Raw genomic sequence first — 19,347 nt, 5'->3', positions numbered from 1 at the left:
GATTCACTTTGGAAGGAGCAACAGGAATACAGAGTACTGGGCTAATGGCAAGATTCTTGGCAGTGAGGATGAGCAAAGAGATCTCTGTGTCCATGTACATAGATCCCTGAAAGTTGCCACCCAGGTTGATAGGTTGTTAAGAAGGCATACGGTTTATTGGTAGAGGGATTGAGTTTCGGAGCCATGAGGCCATGTAGCTGCATAAAACTCTGGTGTGGCCGCACTTGCTGTATTGCATACAGTTCTGGTCACTGCATTATAGGAAGGATGTGGAAGCTTTGGAAAGGGTTCAGAGGAGATTTATTAGGATGCTGCCTGCTATGGAGTGAAGGTCTTACGAATAAAGGCAGAGGGACTTGAGGCTGCATTCATTAGAGAGAAAAAGGTTGAGAGGTTACTTATTTGAAATGTATAAGATAATCAGAGGGTTAGATAGGGTGGATAGTGAGAGGCTTTTTCTTTGGATGGTGATGACTAGCATGAGGGAGCATAGTTTTAAATTGGGGAGGGTGAAAGATATAGAATCAGAAGTTAGAGGTAATTTCTTTACTCCGAGTAGGAGGGGCATGGAATGCCCTGCCTGCAATAGTAGTAGACTTGCCAACTTTATGGGCATTTCGATTGTCATTGGATAAACATCATGATAAAAAGGAATAGTGTAGGTTAGATGGGCTTCAGATTGGTTTCACAAGTTGGCACGACATCAAGGGCATTGTAATGTTCTATGTTCTATTTGATGCCACAGTGTCTGCCAAAGAGTTAAGAGTAAGGGCAAAATTTAATGGAAGGGCTTAAAACACAACTCTGCATATTAGAGCAAAAAGGTCCACATTAAAATAAAGTTTTTACTCAGAAAACTGCAAACCCCAAGAAGTGGAAATTCCCCTTGTGGGCGTATTCAGAAGTGAGAACCCTGTTTTAAAATTTGGACTGCTCCTATTAGGATAGAGCTGAGGGCAAGTGTTTTCACGCAGGGGGTTGTGTGACTTTGGAGCTATCTGCTTCAAGGCAGTTGAGGCAGGGTCATTGAATGTTTTTAAGGCAAAATTGGTTAGTTTTTTTTAGGCAATGAAATCAAAGAGCTGACCTTTCCCAGCAGTTGAACAACATGGGCGATGGCAAGTCAGTTATGAAAATACAGCAAGATTGATTAAAAGAAAATTCTTAATATCAAAAAAGGTCTGATTTTTTTTACTGCAGGTTTTTAACAATGACATGAAAATCTTGCTAATAAGTGGTGAGAGGACCATCCTATTGTGCGTGATAAGCAGAGAACAATAAAATGATAGTCTAGAAGAAACTCTGTAAATGTTTTTCCTGCAAATATTTTGTTCCTTATGCTCAATTTTCCCAGCTACTAGTTTCACCAATTCCATGAATTACGATCAATTGGATTAGATCTAATTAATAATTTGGGTACTACGTCCTGAACAGAAGTCCTGAATGCCTCATTTCCAAAACCGTTTCTTATTTTTTTTATTCTCTGACGTGGAGTATGTTCTGTAAATATTAAGGCTATATTACAGTCATATTGAGTGAATATTTTGAATGCTAAAATTTCAATGTTGTTAAGTCATTGATCATATCATTGAGCTCTAGCTGTATATTCAGTGGATTCAACTGCCTTCAGAGACCAACCTTCATTCCATTGACTCTGTTTATATTTTCTGCTACCTAGGGAAAGCAACCAACATAAACAAAGACCTATCCCAACATGGTTATACACTCTTCCACCATCTTCCATCAGGCAAAAGATAGAAATGGTTGAGTATACTTATAAACAGATTCAAAATCTGTTTCTTCCTCACTGTTGTCAGACTTTTGAGCAAACCTTTCCAATCTTAATTCTGATCTATCTCTCTGCAACTTCTCTAAGCTGTAACACTGCATTCTGCACTCTTTACTGCTACCCTGATGCACTTTGTATGGTATGACCTCCCTGTGTAACATGCAAAACACTTTTCACTGTAACTTGGTACATCTGACAGCAGTAAGTCAAACTCATCCCTGAGTGGGAAAGATGCAGATTTGGGCAGATAAATGGGCACAGGCTATTTAATTTCACATTCATTGCATTGTGTCTCCATCCTTCTTCACGCCACCCCCCCCCCGCCCTCCTCCCCAACCAACCCCTCCTCTAACCAAACCAAAAGAGGAGAGAGCAATAAGAAAGGTTGTTTGGAAGTTTATTGTAGCCTGGAGAGCATTTGGTCTGTCTGTAAAGATTAAATTGTAATTTAAGTAACCATTTAGTGCTGCTGGTTGGTATAAGTGCAGGCTTAGGTAAATACTGGACTTCAATGAGTAAGGTGCGCAAGGCAAGATTCTTCTATCACCCTTGGTGTAAAAGGGGCAGGGATGGCTGTTAGGGCAGCAGTGTGCTCCTCCTGTCAGATGTGGAAGATCAGGGAGCAGTCTAGTGTCTCTGATGACTATGTCTGCAGGAAATGTGAGGAGCTGCAGCTCTTCACAGACCACGTTGTTTGGTTGGCACAGCAGTTGGACACACTGAAGAGCAGAGTGAGAGATCGACACTAGTTACAGAGAGGTGGTCACACCACAGGTTCAGTCAAGTAGATGGGTGGCAGGCAATGCCTATGGTCCCTTCTCTAACTGGTGCAGTTTTCTTTTGTTGGGGAGGGGATAGCCTCTCAGGGGAGTATAACAGCAGCAACCAGGCCTGTGGCACCGCAACTGGCTCAGCAGTACAGCAGGGTGGGAAAAGATCCACTAGTTAGGAGCACAGACAGGCGTTTCTGTGGCCACGCGCGAGACTCCAGGATGGTATGTTGCCTCCCTGGTGTCTGAGTCAAGGATATCTCTGAGCGGTTACATGATATTCTTAAGGGGGCTCGTGAGTAGCCAGAGGTCATTGTGTATATTGGTACCAATGACATAGGTAGAAAGAGGGATGAGGCCCTGCAGAGCAATGACAGGGAGTTAGGAAACAGTCTGAAAAACAGGACTTCGAGGATAGTAATCTCTGGGTTACTACTGGTGACACGTGCTAGTGATGCGAGGAATGGAAAGGTAGGACACATGAACATATGTGGTTAAGGAGCTAGTACAAGGCCATGGTTTCAGGTTCATGGATCATTGGGACCTCTTCTGGGGCAGAGATGACCTGTATAAGCGGGATGGGTTGCACCTAAACTGGAGGGGAACCAATATCCTCAAGGAAGTTCACTAGTGCTACGGGAGGGTTTGAAGTAGAGTGGCAGGGGGTTGGGAACCAGAGCAGCAGGTCAGCAAGTGAAGGGATTGAGGGGAAGGTAGCTGTTAGGACCAATAAATCAGAAAGAAAAGACAGAGCAGAGACAGTTAAGTGAACATAATGCATTTCAATGCAAGGAGTATTTTAGGTCAGGCAGATGAGCTTAAACCCTAGATCAGTACATGGCCCTAAGATGTTATGGTCATTAGAGTCTTGGTTGAGAGAGGGACAAGGCTGGATGCTCAACATTCCAGGATTTAGTTGTTTTTGATAGGATAGAGAGGAAGGTATAAGAGGTGGAAGAGTTGTATTACTAATCAGGAAGAATGTTACTGGAGGGGTCATCCACTGAGGCAATATGATGGGTGCAATCACTCTAATAGGATTATACCAAAGATCCCCCAACAGCCACCAAGACATGAAGGAACAAAGATTATGGGAAGATGCAATATAAACAGTTGTCATAGTGAGTAACTTTAACTTCCCCGATATTGACTGGGACTCCCTGAGAGCAAGAGGCTTAGATGGGACAAAACTTGTTAAGTGCATCCAAGAGGGTTTCTTGAAATAGTATGTGGATAGTACAACTAGAGGAGGGGCCACACGGGACCTTGTACTGGCTAATGAGCCTGATTAAGTGACTGACCTTTCACTGGGACAGCACTTTGGAAACTGATCACAATTCCTTAGGTTTTAAGATAGCTATGTATAAGGATAAGTCAGGACCTCGTGGCAAGGTACTAAACTAGGGGAAGGCAATTATATCAGTATCAGGCAGGAGCTAAGGAGTGTTAATTAGGTAGAGCTGTTATCCGGCAACCTCACATTTGACATACAGAAGTTATTTAAAGACCTGCTGATGAGAGTTCAGGACCGACATGCTCCAGTAAGGAGGAAGGACAAGTTTAGCAAGGGAAGGGATCCTTGGATAATGAGGGAAGTTGTGAATTTAGTCAAAAGCAAAAAAGAAGCATATGTAAGGTTTAGGAAACTAAAATCGGACAGGGCCCATGACAAATATAAAAGCAGGAAGCAGGGAATTAGGAGAGCAAGAAGGGGCCATGAAATGACCTTGGCAGGTAGGGTTAAAGAGAATCCCAAGATATTCTATCCATATACTAAAAGCAAGAAGATAACTAGGGAAAAGGTAGGACCACACTAGTATAAATGAGAGAGCTTGTGCTTGAAAGTAAAGAATGTGAGTGACATCCTAAATGAATACTTTCCATTCATTTTTTAGTATTCACTCAGAAGGACATGGAGGATAGGGAGATTTCTGTGGAGCATGCTAATATACTAGGACACTTTGAGATCAAGAAAGAAGTGGTGTTGAGTCTGTTGAAGAGCATGAAGGTGGATAGGTCGCCAGGGCCCAAAGGCATCTACCCCGGGTTGCTGAGAGTAGCAAGAGGACATTGCTGGGGCCTTGACCAAGATTTTTGTATCCTCACTAGCCACTGAGAGGTCCTAGAAGACTGGCGAGTAGCTAATGTTGTTCCTCTATTCTAGATGGGAAATAGGGATAATCCAGGAAACTATAGATTGGTGAGTCTCACATCATTGGCTGAAAACTATTGGAGAGAATTCTTATGTATAGGATTTATGTGCATTTGGAAAAGCATGGCCTAATTAGCAACAGTCAGAATGGCTTTGTGCAGGTCAGGTCATGTCTTAGTAACCTGGTTGAATTTTTCGAGGAGGTGATAAAGGTGATAGAGGTACAGCAGTGATGTTGTTGACTTGGATTTTAGTAAGGCTTTCAACAAGGTCCCTCATGGTAATCTCATCCAGAAGATTAAGATGAATGGGATCGACGGTGACTTGGCTGATGGATTCAGAATTGGCTTGCCCATAGAAGGCAGAGTGTAGTGGTGGAAGTTGTTTTTTTGGTTGGAAGTCTATGACTAGCATTATTCTGCAGGGGTCCTCACTGGGGCCTTTGCTGTTTGTGATACACATAAAAGACTTGGCTGAAAATGTAGATGGGTGGGTTAGTAAGTTTGCAGCTGATACAAAGAGTCGTGGAGTTGTGGATAGTGTAGAAAATTGTCAAAGAATATAGTGGGATGTAGATCAGGTGGAATCGCTGATGGAGCTTAATCCAGATAAGTGTGAGGAACTGGACTTTGGGAAATTAAATGTTAAGGAAAAGTATGCAGTTAATACAGCCTTGATGTACAGAGAGATCTTGGGGTTCAAGTCCATAGCTTACTGAAAGTGGCCACGCAAGGAGATAGGGTGGTAAAGAAGGCGTTTGGTAGGCTTGCCTTTTTTGGTTGGGGAATTGAGTACAAAAGTCAGGCTGTCATGTTGCAGCTTTATAAGAGCTTGGTTAGGCCGCACTTGGAGTATTGTGTTCAGTTCTGGTCACCACATTACAGGAAGCATGTGGAGGGTTTGGAGAGGGTGAAGAAAAGATTTACCAGGATCTCCCTGGATTATAGCATATGAGCTGCAAGGAAAGGCTAGAAAAACTCAGTTTGGAGCAGTGGAGCTGAGAGGAGACTTGATTGAAGTCTATAAAATTAAGGGATTCTTAGTTAAGATTGACTGTCAGAATCTTTTTTCCCCCCAGAGTTGAAATGTCTAAGACCAGGGGGCATGCATTTGAGGTAATGGGGAAAGTTCAAAGGAGATGTGAATGCCAAGTTTATTGCACAGGGAATAGTAGGAGTCTGGAATTTGCTGCCAGGGATGTATGGCAGATATGAAAAGTGCATTTAGGGGACTTCTAGATAAGCACATAAATATGTAAGGAGTGGAGGGATATGAACCAAAGATAGGCAGAAGGGATTAGGTTAATTTGCCGTCCTGTTTGGTGCAACATCATGGGCCGACAGGCCCATTCCTGTGCTGTATGGTTCTATGTTCTGTATGTCTCAACTAAATACTACTTGCTATACACTGCACATAATGTTGAAAGTAGCAGTTTATTGAAAAAGGGGGTTCATGCATCCATCAGTTAACAGCACATGACAAGTTGATTTCATGTCGGAGTGACCATGGTGGGGAGATATAGGACTTCGAGCTATTTTTCTTTAATATTTTCTATACTCTTCAATCTACCCACCTCTGCTTATTTGTAAGAAATCCACAAAGTACTCCTCAGGAGGTCTAAAGATAATGGCGCTGGTTTTCCTCCAGTGATTGCGTAGCAAGGCACAGCAGGGAGCATTGCTAAAGAATAGCATGTTGCCATTCCCTTAACCAATTGTAATGCTGGTGGATATTGCTTCAGCCTATCATCACATTGCACTGAGCAGTTCAGAGATACTGATATGTTTACTGATCGTGTAGATGAGGGTGCGTCATGTAGTGAATAGTTTCCAGATTGCAGTTTGTATTTGTACTTGTTGAATATGTCCTGAATCTTTGCAGAGTCACAAATAATGTACAGCTACCTTGCTCCAAGAAACTACCAGTCTGGCTACCCCAGTGCTCTTAGATTTCTCTGGAGCTCTAGCCTTCAAGATTTCTTACTCTGTTTGGATAAGGGCTATGATGTTAAATATTCCTCCCCAATCTTAATTTTCTCCATAACATCAAGTCATCTTGTTCTGTAGTAATAGAAGACAAGTGTTAGTGAGTGACTGTTGAAAAGTAAATGGTGATGTCTAGGACTTGCACATATAGTGAATCTGCGAAAAGCTGGGGATAAAAATGAGGGTGGAAAGATGATGAATGTAAAACTAAATGTGTGGAATTAGTTTTGAAGATTACCTCAAGGAGTTGTTGCTGTCATGTAAAAAGTCAGAAATAAATGTGTTGGAGTTTGACCTTAAATTATATGCTGATGGTTGAGATGGAGTGGAAGGAAATGTTGAGTGACATGCTAGAAACTTCACAAATGAAATTGAGTGGGCTCCCTATTTTCCAACATGATTGGATAGATTAATTGAATGTTAAAATAGGATCTGGGCATCAAAACACCATGAGGTTTGTCACTCACCAAATGTGACCCTTCATTGCCAGTTCAGTTTCTGCTCCTGCTCCAAACTAAAATTGGCACAAATTTGTATTTAACAAATCTGTGGTTGCTGATAACTAATTTCTGTATTTCTAACTGCTAAGGAATTTTATCTTGAGTCATGAATGTGAACTGTTCACAATTAACACAGAGACACCTGGTCTTGATGATTTAGTTTATCTTTCTCCTCTCTTAAAAAGAGCACCAAGGTTTACATCAAGATAGAGGGTTTTTAATCTTGGTGAAAATGCAGAAGTAGCTGGATATCATGAGTCTCACACCAAAAGTGACAACTATAATTTTCACAGAGACAAGGATAGATTTAGCTCAGGATTCATCCTTGTGTAGTTTATGGAGGCAAGTTGTTATTTAAGTGATTAGCTGTCTCCATTCCTGCAGACTTTGGTGAGTTAAGTGTCTGAAATACAAAGTGTGCTGGTTAGACCAGGTGAGAGCTAGCCTGAATATTTAAGGTTTCATTTGGATAGTTCAAGTATCTTTTTGGATCTGCTCCCAGGACACATTTGGGGGAGGTAAACTGCTGTTTGGAGGTAAATACTGCTTTGGGAGAGGTCAGGTGCCTTTTGGAATTGGCATGTTTGTGTAAGTAATTGTATAAACTCATTGAGGCTGTCAAAGAATTATCAAAAAGACCGGTCAAAACTGTTTGAGGTCTTTAAAACTCTGAGCCTTTTATACTTTGACAAAAAGTCTGGAGAGTCAAAACTAAGGACTGGTTTCTACTTAGAGCTGTCTGTTGACATGAGCCTAAGGACTCATTAATCTGACATGGTTGATTTCACCAGAATCCATTTTCACAGTAAGTACCTTCCTTTACAGTTTGACAATAAGGCCATGGTTTTAGGCTCTGTGATGTGGGACTGTGATTTCTAATGCTTGTGGCACTTGACTGAAATGTTTGTTTTATTAAAGACCAAATGAGGTGAAGGAATTTAAATGTAGTAAACTTTTTTTTTATGAACTGAAGTGCTTTCTCAATGTAGCGAAATTTGCAAAACTCTTCAACTTTATTTAATAGAACTTCATATTTTCTCATCTTAAATGGGATCTGACCCATCTTGGATGTAAGATCACTTGGCACGGTAAGTAAAATGACAAACTGGGGGGGGGGGGGGGGAAATGTTGACCACTAAATTGGAATAGGGATTAAAAGGGTGGTGGGATGGGTAGAGGGTATTGGTTGACATGGATTGCATGAGGAATTGGGGTGGGTGAAGAATCTGACGTGACATAGATTGGTACAGATGAAGCGTGGCAAATGTGAGAGGGGTTTTATTCTTCATGTTCTTTTATCTTTATAACCAGCCTTCATTCATGCCTGTCCATATCTGTTCTCCTTTCCAAGGTCTGTAGGCACAACAGCCTGAGAACCCTGCCACACTGGAACAAAAATTCTATGTTCAGGCCCTCTTGATTGTCCACAAGTTTGCTTTGCAGAACTGAAAAATATCTCATCTTCATGTCCGCAAGTCAGGAATGAAAATCCAGGCCAAAGTGTTAAAGTCACAACCATCAAGTCCCTCCGTGTAAGGGGCATCTTTGAGGAGGATTGAAAATTTGTGACCCGATCCTCTAATGTTATTTCTTTGACTTTCACTAGATTAGACTGTGTTCCAGGTTGTGTATGTTTATTATTAGCAATAATAAAATTGACCAATTCATGTAAGACATTGGTTGAAAGCCTTTTTAGGACTTTTACATGATATCAATTATGCACATGAGAATGGAGTGAAATGCCCCCAGAATTGGCTTTTGAAGTGTGGGAAATGTGTGATTGAGTGGGAAGCTGCAGTTTTGAGATTAGATTATCTGAGATGGGTAGGGTCGAGGACTGCCTTCCTGCCTGGGGATCTTTAAAAATCTGTCACAGTGTCATGTGTATCTGTATCTGTGGCACCTAGAATATGAAAGTCCTGAGGTAGGATTCTCCTGTAGTCTTAAAGTCAATCTCTTCCCTTCCATCCACAACCCCTTCACTGAGGTGCCGGTTTGACAATGGGACATCTGCCCTGCACTAGAATATTCAGAGAGAAAATCCTCTCAAAGGGAGGTCTGAAAATGGATAGTGTCCCATTGGCACTTCATCACAATAGACTTTCTGAGAAAATAGCCACAGTAGGATTGTTAAGGATTTTCGAGGAAGTAAAGAGGCCAACATCACACTCACTCATCTTCCCCTACCAACAGCAACCCTCTCCCAACCCCTTTTCGCACATCCATGTGGTTCCATCCAATATATCGAAGAATAGTTTATCTCGATAAGGAGGGAAAAACAAAAAGATTACTTGAGGTCACAAAGCTTCTCAATGTGCTTTTGTTGCCATTTTATTTTGCAACAGACCTGTAAAGAATGATTTTTATTCTTAATAGTTTTGAAACTGGATTTATTTATGTACTGTGCTTCGAGATATTTGGATAGTTGTCCTTCAGTTTTGTACAGCAACTTAAAAGTATGTGTTGCTGCATAGCACCTTTGTGTTAAAATGACCCACAACAATTTAATTATAGATTGAGGACTTTTCAAACCCAGCTGTTCAGTCTAGCACAATTCTTTTACAGATTCACGACCTGTTTTAGCACCTTCCATGTTTCTGTCTCCCGACATCTAAGTTGTTGCTGTTTTATTTTGATGTGGTCTCATCCTGGCTTTTATGAAATTAATGCTATACAATATGTCTGAGTAAGACGTTTTAATCTGATCTTTTAAGCTTTAAACTTTGCTATATTTTGAATATATTTTGATGTGAAAAATTGTTCTCGCATCGTATAAAAAGAAAGCACATAGTCATTCACGTTGTCAGACTTGCTAATAAATGTGCAACGTTTTGGTTGGATTTTCCTTTATTCATCTGTGCTACTGTCTCAATAATTCGTATTCCTTCTGCTACATTGGTGATCAGTACTATATCTCCTGGCTTTTATTATCATATGACCTATACTTTCTCCTCTCCTCTACCTATCTTTCCAAAAGTACAGTGATTTATAAATAAAACTAAGTTTTGTTTAATGTTAAACAAAGTTATGAAATTTAAGGCCAAAGTATAATGATACAAACTTTTCAAAATGAGTTATAATTTGTGCTACTAAAAGACTGTGTCTTTTGAATTTTGTATTTTATTTAGTTGCATGCTAAAATTAGAAAAACAGTTGTTTCAAAACTAGGGATTACAAGGATTGCTGCATAGTTTGAAAGCAAGTAACTTGTACATTGTTTGTACAGCTCTGCATTATCACAGTAGTTGCAGATGAACTGGAACTGAAGGGAAGGAATGGTTATATACAAGTGGACCTTCGATTGACAGCAAGTAGAGGTTTATGAACTGGTGACCAGTTACCAACAGCAAAAGTTTTCAGTGTGCTAACAATTATTGATTGATTCTGAGGTGAGGGAACAGTTTGAACAAGATACAATGAGGCCTTCAGGTCACCGCCACTGGGCACTCTGTCTTTTCTCTCTGCAGAAAAAAGCCCCATAAAAATTGAAGAAAGCCGATTTATTGTTTTATAATAAATAGTCATTCTTGGTAAGTACAGAAACATGATCCATGCTTTCTATTGACCTGGGTGTGAAAATCAGGCAAATTGGGGAATCTCTCTGTCCTTTATAAAATCTGATTGCCAGATTTCTAGTGGACTACCCCAGTGAGTCATGACACAACTACATTATTATCTACTATATAGTTATTAAACTAATGAGTCAACAACACTCCACACAACCCTGTCACCAAATTATTTAAACTAGTAAAAAACTGTTTTTGGATATTTCATAATTCTATTTCGTTATTTTTACCAGAGTTTGAGTGATATCTGTCGAATAGTTGTCAGCGTATAGCTGACACAGATTAGGGATAATTAAGTTTCAATCTCTGGCCTGTGCGGAATTAGTCAATGAATAGTTATCTATGTCTATGCTGACCAGCAAACACCAAACTACACTCATCCCATTTACCAGCAAGTGATCCATAGCCTATCATGCCCTGGCATTTTAAGTATTCATCCAATTGCTTCTTAAATGTTGCAAAAGTACTTGCCTCCATGACCCTCCTAGGCAGCATATTCCATATTTCTATCAGCACCTGGGTGAAAATAATTTCCTCAGATTTCCTTTCAACCACTTGTTCCTCACCGTAAACATTTGCCCTCTGCTATTTAGATACATCTGTCTTCGGGAAGAGATTCTCATGATTTACTCTGACTCTGCCTTGCAATCAGATCGCCCTGCAGCCTCCTGTGCTGATGGGGAGAACAAGCTCAAACAATTCTGGCTCTCCTCATAACAGAGGCTTTCCATCCTAGGCAACATCCTAGTGAATCACTTCTGCACTGTCTCCAGTGCAGTTATGTCCTCCTGAGAATGTGGTGACCAGAATTGCAGGCGATATTCTATCTGTGGCCTAACCAATGCTTTTATAAAGTTATGACAAGACTCCCTGCTCCTACATTCTATTCCCTAACTAATGAAGGCAAACAACCCATATGCCACCTTCACCATGCTGTCTACCTTGCTGACACCTTCAGGGATCTAGACTTGTACACCAAGGACCCTTTATTCTTCAGTACTCCTGAGAAAACTATGATTCATTGTGTATATCCTTCCCTTAGACCCCAAAATGAATTGCCTCACATTCATCAGGATTAAATCCCATCTAGTTGCTCTGCCTGTTTATCAGCAAATAATATCAGAATGTAACCTGAGACCATCCTTCTCATGATCAACAACACCATCAAACCTTGTGATCTCGGCTATTATAGATGTCTTCTCTCTGAACGAATCTGTTCGGGATCTCTCACTCATTCTGTTGGTTGTAAAACTCAAGGCAGTGAACACATGCACAATTATATCTCTGGATGACATGCTAGGCATTTTACTAACATCATGTGATTTCATGAAAATGCTATTTTTAGCTCACTGTTCAAAGTTTGGGAGAAGATTTGTAGCTCGGGTGCTCGTTGTTGTGGTTCTGTTCGCCGAGCTGGGCATTTGTGTTGCAGACGTTTCGTCCCCTGTCTAGGTGACATCCTCAGTGCTTGGGAGCCTCCTGTGAAGCACTTCTGTGAGGTTTCCTCCAGCATTTATAGTGATTTGTCTCTGCCGCTTCCGGTTGTCACTTCCAGCTGTCCGTTGTAGTGGTCGGTATATTGAGTCCAGGTCGATGTGCTTATTGATTGAATCTGTGGATGAGTGCCATGTCTCTAGGAATTCCCTGTCTGTTCTCTGTTTGGCTTGTCCTATAATAATAGTGTTGTCCCAGTCAAACTAAGGTTGCTTGTCATCTGCGTGTGTGGCTACTAAGGATAGCTGGTTGTGTCGTTTCGTGGCTAGTTGGTGTTCATGGATGCAGATCGTTAGCTGTCATCCTGTTTGTCCTATATAGTGTTTTGTGCAGTCCTTGCATAGGATTTTGTACACTACATTAGTTTTGCTCATGCTGGGTATCGGGTCCTTCGTTCTGGTGAATTGTCTGAGAGTGGCTGTTGGTTTGTGTGCTGTTATGAGTCCTAGTGGTCGCAGTAGTCTGGCTGTCAATTCAGAAATGCTCTTGATGTATGGTAGTGTGGCTAGTCCTTTGGGTTGCGGCATGTCCTCGTTCCGTTGTCTTGCCCTTAGGCATCTGTTGATGAAATTGTGCAGGTATCCGTTTTTGGCGAATACATTGTATAGGTGTTCTTCTTCCTCTTTTTGCAGTTCTGATGTGCTGCAGTGTGTTGTAGCCCTTTTGAACAGTGTCTTGATGCAACTTCTTTTGTGTGTTGCTTTCGTAGTTCAGGACTTGGTCTGTGTGTGTGGCTTTCCTGTATACGTTTGTGGTGAATTCTCCGTTAGGTGTTCTCTGTAGGAATGGGAGTTGGTTGTCCTTTTCTTCCTCTCTAGCGAATCGGATTCCTGTGAGTGTGGCGTTGATGATCCGGTGTGTGTTCTCTATTTCTGTGTTTTTAATTATTACAAAGGTGTCATCCACATATCTGACCCAGAGTTTGGGTTGAATTTGCGGTAATTTCTGAACTGACAGCCAGACTACTGCGATCACTAGGACTCATAACAGCACACAAACCAACAGCCACTCTCAGACAACAACTCACCAGAACGAAGGACCCGATACCCAGCATGAGCAAAAGCAATGTAGTGTACAAAATCCCATGCAAGGACTGTACAAAACACTACATAGGACAAACAGGAAGAGAGCTAATGATCCGCATCCATGAAGACCAACTAGCCACGAAACGACAAGACCAGCTATCCTTAGTAGTGCCACACGCAGATGACAAGCAACATGAGTTTGACTGGGACAACACTACTATTATAGGACAGGCCAAACAGAGAACAGCTGGGGAATTCCTAAAGGCATGGCACTCATCCACAGATTCAATCAATAAGCACATCAACCTGGACCCAATATACCGGCCACTGCAGTGGACAGCTGGAACTGACCACCGGAACCAGCAGAGACAAACCACTATAAATGCTGGAGGAAACATCACAGAAGCACTCCACAGGAGGCTCCCAAGCGCTGAAGACGTCACCGAGACAGGGGACGAAACGTCTGCAACACACATGCCCAGCTCGGCGAACAGAACCATATTACTGTTCAAAATAACTTCCTGACTTTTTCTAGAAAAGGCAAGTGTATTCTTGATAGAACTGAAATTTAGAAACTCCAGGTTAGAAACTAAATTTTCCAATATATTATGAGCTTTCATCAAAATATTAATGTTTGATTTGTTAATATGTAATAAACTATTTCCTCTTTTATTTACCTTTAGGCTTCAATATTATCCTGAATATTCAAATGTGATTGTTTGAATTTGCACTCTTTTATCGGATTTATAAGAGTCATACAGCATGGAAACAAACCTTTCAGTCCGACCAGTCCATGTCGACCATAATCCCAAACTAAACTAGTCCCATCTGCTTGTGCTTGGCTCCTTTTCCTCCAAACATTTCTTATTTATGTACTTATCCAAATGATTTTAAACCTTGTAGCTGTACCCATATCCACCACTTTCCCTGGAAGTTCATTCCACACACAAACCACTCCCTGTGTAAAAAAAGTTGCCCCCCATATCCTTTTTAAATCTTTCTCCTCTCACCCTAAAAGTATGCCCCCAGTCTTGAAATTTCCCACTCTAGGGAAAAGATAACTACCATTAATTCTATCTACAAAATTTATTATTTTATATATTTCTATAAAGTTGCCTCTCAACTGCTAAGCTCCGGTGAAAGGAGTCCCAGCCTATCTAGCCTCTAACAAAACCTTCCATACCCAGTAACATCCTGGTAAATCTCTTCTGAATTTCCTAGCTTAATAATATCCATCCTATAACCGGGAGACCAGAAACGGACGCAGTTGATCTTAATTTGTGTTTTTTTTTCCTGTTCTTCATTATTTCTTGAAGTTCCCTTCCCACTTATTCTTTCGTGGACTTAAAATTAGTTCACTTAAATATGGTGTCACCATCATAAACAAACTTGACCAATAGCTGTGGTTATCTGTTTGACACCAGAAAATGTAATCAATCTTCACACTTCAACTTTTTGTAGCAATATAGTTTCAAAGAGGTTGAATAAGACACTTTAAAGAAAAATTTTGAAAATGTTAGAATGCCCTGGGACTGGATTTTATGCCCCCCGCAAAGTTGTTTTCATGTGGGGAATGGAGGGGAGCATGTAAAATATGTCAGGTGGCACACTCGCCCCTTTCAGCACACCCTTGGCCTGATCAACATAATATTGGAGTAGGTGGGTATGGTGCCCACTAGGCATCCTATCCTTAGTCTGATTGAAGCCCTTAAGTGGACAGTTCTTGCCCAAATTAAACCCTCAACACACTCGCACTACCACAATACACTGCCCAGAGGGAAGAAATAGTAAAAACTAATAAAACTGTGAAATGAACATAGTGTTTATGCTGTAAGGCTGTTTTCTCTTTCATCAAAGTTAATGAAAAGACTGGAAGGAAGGGAGGTACTTTTTTTTTAAGGGAATGCCTTTGTAATTGGGAGCATCTTCCCTATAATTATACCTACCTCTTTGCCCGCATCTCTGACTTCCAAGACTAATAATTCCTATCTGCTTTTCCACCCTATCTAGGGTGTCTCCTCCACCTGATTGAGCTTGTCCTTACTTGGAACAATTTTTGTTTAAAGTCCTCAATTTCTTCAGGTCAAACATGTAGCCATGGGTACCCCCATGGGCCCAGTTTTGCCTGTCTGTGCGAGGGGTAGATGGGAACATTCCTTGCTCCAGTCCTGGCCCCCATCCATAACTGTTTCTCCAATACATTGTTGACATCATCGATGCTGCTTCCCTGTCTTGTTTAGAATTGGAAAAGTTTATCTATTTGGTTTTCACTTTCCACCCTGCTCTCAACATCACCTGGTCCATCTCTAATTCCTCCCTTCCCTTCCTTGACATCTCTGTTTCTATTTCTGGGTTAAAAATCACAACACCAGGTAGTCCAACAGGTTTATTTAGAAGCACTAGCTTTTGGAGTGCTGCTCCTTTATCAGGTGGAGGGGCGGTCTGGCCTGTTTCCACACTGTAATGTAATCTAATCTAATCTAATCTAATCTAAACCTCCAAATAAACCTGTTGGACTATAACCTGGTGTTGTGTGATTTTTAATTTTGTCCACCCAGTCTAACACCGGCACCTCAGAGTCCATTTTTGTGGTTAGGCTGGCCACCATTATCCATTACCAACACACTGACTCCCACAGTTACCATGACCATACATCCTTGCACCCTGCTTCCTGTAAAGACTCTATTTCATTCTCCCAGTTCCTCCATCTCTGTTGCATCTATTGTAATGATGTCAACTTTGATAAGGGGGCTTCCGAAATGTCAACCTTCTTCCTCAACTGAGGATTCACCAGCACCGTTTTTGACAGGGACCTCAGCTGGACCAGACCCATCTTCTGAACTTGGCCTCATAATCTCTCTTCCTCCCCACAATAGGGATAGGTCCCCCTTGTCCTCACCAACCATTCCACCAGCATCCACTTCCAGAGGATCATCGGCTACCATTTCCACCAGCTTCAGCAGATTGCCACCACCAGACACACATTCCTCTCCCCTTCTTTGTTAGTCTTCCAAGGGTTAATTCCCTCTGGGAGACTGTGGGATATAGGTAAATTAATGTTATTTCTGCAATTACAAGTTTTGATACAGAGTAAATGAACTCACATCAGTGTGTAATTGTTTCAGCCAAGAGCTGAGTCAACAAGAATGGGGACTATGTGGAGGAAATACATAATTGTTTTCGTCTCAGCTAAAAATGGTATGTCAGCATGAGACGTGATTGCAAAACAATGGTAGAAATACAGGCACTAGATAAAATGCTGTGAAGAGAGGCCTGTATAAACAGTAGGTTTCCCACTTGTACGGAGACATAGGAACAAACCCTAATTAAAGAGGTCATAAAGGTCAGAGTGGCCTCCGGAGAGGCCCAGATGGAAGGAATAGATACTGATAAAGAAAGAATATGCCTAACGATGACCTCAGTGGAATGACGTCAAACGACCTTATGGGGCCAGAGATAGGCATTTGTCACGGACAAGGCCGGATAAACAGAAGTTGTGGGATCAGTCTTAGGGAAATGAGTGACGTAAGTGGGGGGGCGCAAACAGTGAAATAAGAAAAAATATGTAGGGACTCGAATTGTATAAATTTCGAGAGTTTGTTGAATTTGGTGTGTATTTGTCTTCTGCCTTGTCTGGCATTAGACATTGCACCCACTTGCAAGTGTACAAATAAAGGACACTACTGATTCAGATTTTGTCTCGGACTGCAATTATTGAAGTGAGTAAGCTTTGTTTCTCACAGAGACCTTGGTCCACTCCATCTCCACTTCCCCACAGCACCTTCCCTTACAACCTCAGAAGGTGTCACACCTGTCCGTTTACTTCCTCCCTCCTCACTATCCAAGGCCCCAGACATACCTTCCAGGTAGAACAGTGATTTACCTGCACTTCACACAATCTAGTCTACTGTATTTGCTGCTCACAATACGGCCTCCTCAATGTTGGGGAGACAAAGTGCAGACCGCTTTCTCTCCCCAGATGCTCACAGGTGCTGAGTTTCTCCAGCAATTTCAGTTTTTGTCTGAGTTTTGTCCCTTTGGCACTGTAGGAACTGCTGGTCAGTCAGATTGGCTGGCAACTCTTGAGTTTGGAACTTCTTTCCATCGTTCAAGCCGCAGCTTTTTAAACCCATCTACCTTGTGGTGCCCTTTTAAAACCAATTGATGTATCTTCAGGGAGCAGCATCACTCTTTCTCCAACCCCTGGCCCACAATGGCCAACCCATTATGTTTTAGGTAAAAAGAAATGATAAAACTTGAGTGGTGGGAGTTTGCTTTAATAATGAAGCTTCTTAGTTTTGAATTGCTCGACTACCATTACAACTTTATATTAGAGTCCATCTCTGAACTAGGAAATTGTGTTTTTGAAGACTGTGTAAAGAAGATTAATTCCATCTGACTTCGTTGACTAAGGGTTAACAGTAAAATGTTTATAGTAATGCTGACAGTTTATCTCATCCTCAGTCTAATTCAGAATGAATTTTAAGATAATCAGTCAGGAAAATTCTGTCCTCTCTTTAATTAACATGTTTGATGATAAAATCTGATATGAGTGGGTCTTGCTGGCTTTAAGCAAATGGAAATGACTAACTTCCTTCCTCCGATGTCACAGGTTTGCACCAAAATTAATTGTAACTCCCATTTGATGGCTTGTTAACTCTCTTGGTAACCAAACATAGTACTCCATCTCCCCTCAATATATTTTCCAAGCCTCCTCAGCTTTGCCATTTTGAGAGACTAAACACATGCGTATCTTAGACTTTTTATCATGCTTTAGTAAAGATGATCTTGTGAAGTCTATATGTACTATTCAAGATGCAGTAATCACTGCAGAATACTACTGAGGGTATCTGAGATACCATCCTACAGAAGAAGTAACAAACAGCGATCCTGTCTGACCTTTCAATGGATATAAAAATTCTATATCCCTATTCAGACAAACCTAAGGAAATTTGATATTTTAAATTATTTGAACTATTTAAAATTTATATTATTTCGTTGAAAGAAGTTCAGAGAAAGTTTATTTGACACATTTCTGTGAAAGAAAGGCTCATGAAAGAATGTTGAACAAGTTGGGCCTTGACACAGTGGAGTTTTGAGGAATAAGATGATATTATTGAAACATGTAAAATCCAGAGGGGGTTTGATAGGGATTTCTCTTGTGGAGGAGACTCAAATTAGGGGATACCATATAAGAATAAGATGTCTTTTAAGATGGAGGTGAGGGTTTTGTTTTTCTCAGAGGATTGTGAGTACATAGAAAGCTCCTCCATGAAAAACAATGGAGGCTGGTCATTTAATTTATTCCAAGCTGAATTCTATTTTTTTTTGCCAGACAAAAGAGTCAAGGGTTATGGAAGGCAGAAAGAACAGTGGACTTGAGACCATAATCAGATCAACCATGACCTTATTGAATGGAAGATCAGGCTCAAAGATCAGAATAGCCAACTCCTGCTCCTGAGTCCTTTGTTCCTGTGTATGCTCTTAGATGTGGTGCTTCACTAAAATTCTAGTTACCTTGAATATTTGGCCAAATGTGAGTAGCTGTGCTTGAGGTTTTGTAGAATTATGCACAAAATGAAGACTGTAGTCTATAGATGCTGTATTACGGTACTGCAAGGTAGCACATGATAGGTTGGTTGGTCAGATTAGATCACATGGGTTCCAGGGAGAGTTAGCCAATTGACTACAAAATTGACTTGATGGTAGGAGACAGAGGGTAGAGGGTTGTTTTTTTTGGACTGGAGGCCTGTGACCTGCAGTTTGCGACAAGGATTGGTGCTGCATCCACTGTTGTTCACCATTTCTTTAAGCATTTTGGATGAGAATACAGGTGGCATGGTTGGTAAGTTTGAAGGTGACATCAAAATTGGTGGTTTAATGGACACTGAAGGAGCTTATCCAAGAGTACAAGAAGATCTTGATCAACTGGGCTAGTAGAACGAGGAATAGAAGATGAAGTTTAATTCACGTAAATGTGAGATGTTGCACTTTATTAAGGCAAACCACGGTAGAATTTACACAGTTAATGATAGGACCCTGTAGAGCTTTGTCAAACAGAGAGAC

The 19,347-nt window shown here is 41.1% G+C and overlaps 1 protein-coding gene across 3 annotated transcripts in view; it reads left to right on the top strand.

Moving 5' to 3' along the window:
- Nucleotides 1–19,347, top strand: part of LOC122555094 (zinc finger and BTB domain-containing protein 20-like) — a 339,090-nt gene that overhangs the window by 313,414 nt on the left and 6,329 nt on the right. Inside the window, exons 9-10 of one of the 3 annotated variants that reach the window (XR_006313163.2) lie at nucleotides 1,679–1,763; nucleotides 8,548–10,682. The exons of 1 other annotated variant lie outside the window; for it this stretch is intronic. The gene's annotated coding sequence lies outside the window, so the exon portion shown is untranslated. Of the gene's footprint in view, nucleotides 1–1,678; nucleotides 1,764–8,547; nucleotides 10,683–19,347 lie in introns of those variants that run through there. One more of the 3 variants, XR_006313162.2, reaches the window with a different exon arrangement.

The sequence above is a fragment of the Chiloscyllium plagiosum genome, unplaced genomic scaffold (assembly GCF_037043375.1).
Source record: "Chiloscyllium plagiosum isolate Xiang-an unplaced genomic scaffold, Cpla_swu_hap1 HiC_scaffold_12, whole genome shotgun sequence".
NCBI lineage: Eukaryota > Metazoa > Chordata > Chondrichthyes > Orectolobiformes > Hemiscylliidae > Chiloscyllium > Chiloscyllium plagiosum.
Note: the sequence above shows the minus strand (reverse complement) of the source record. Positions and strands in the feature narration are given on the sequence as shown.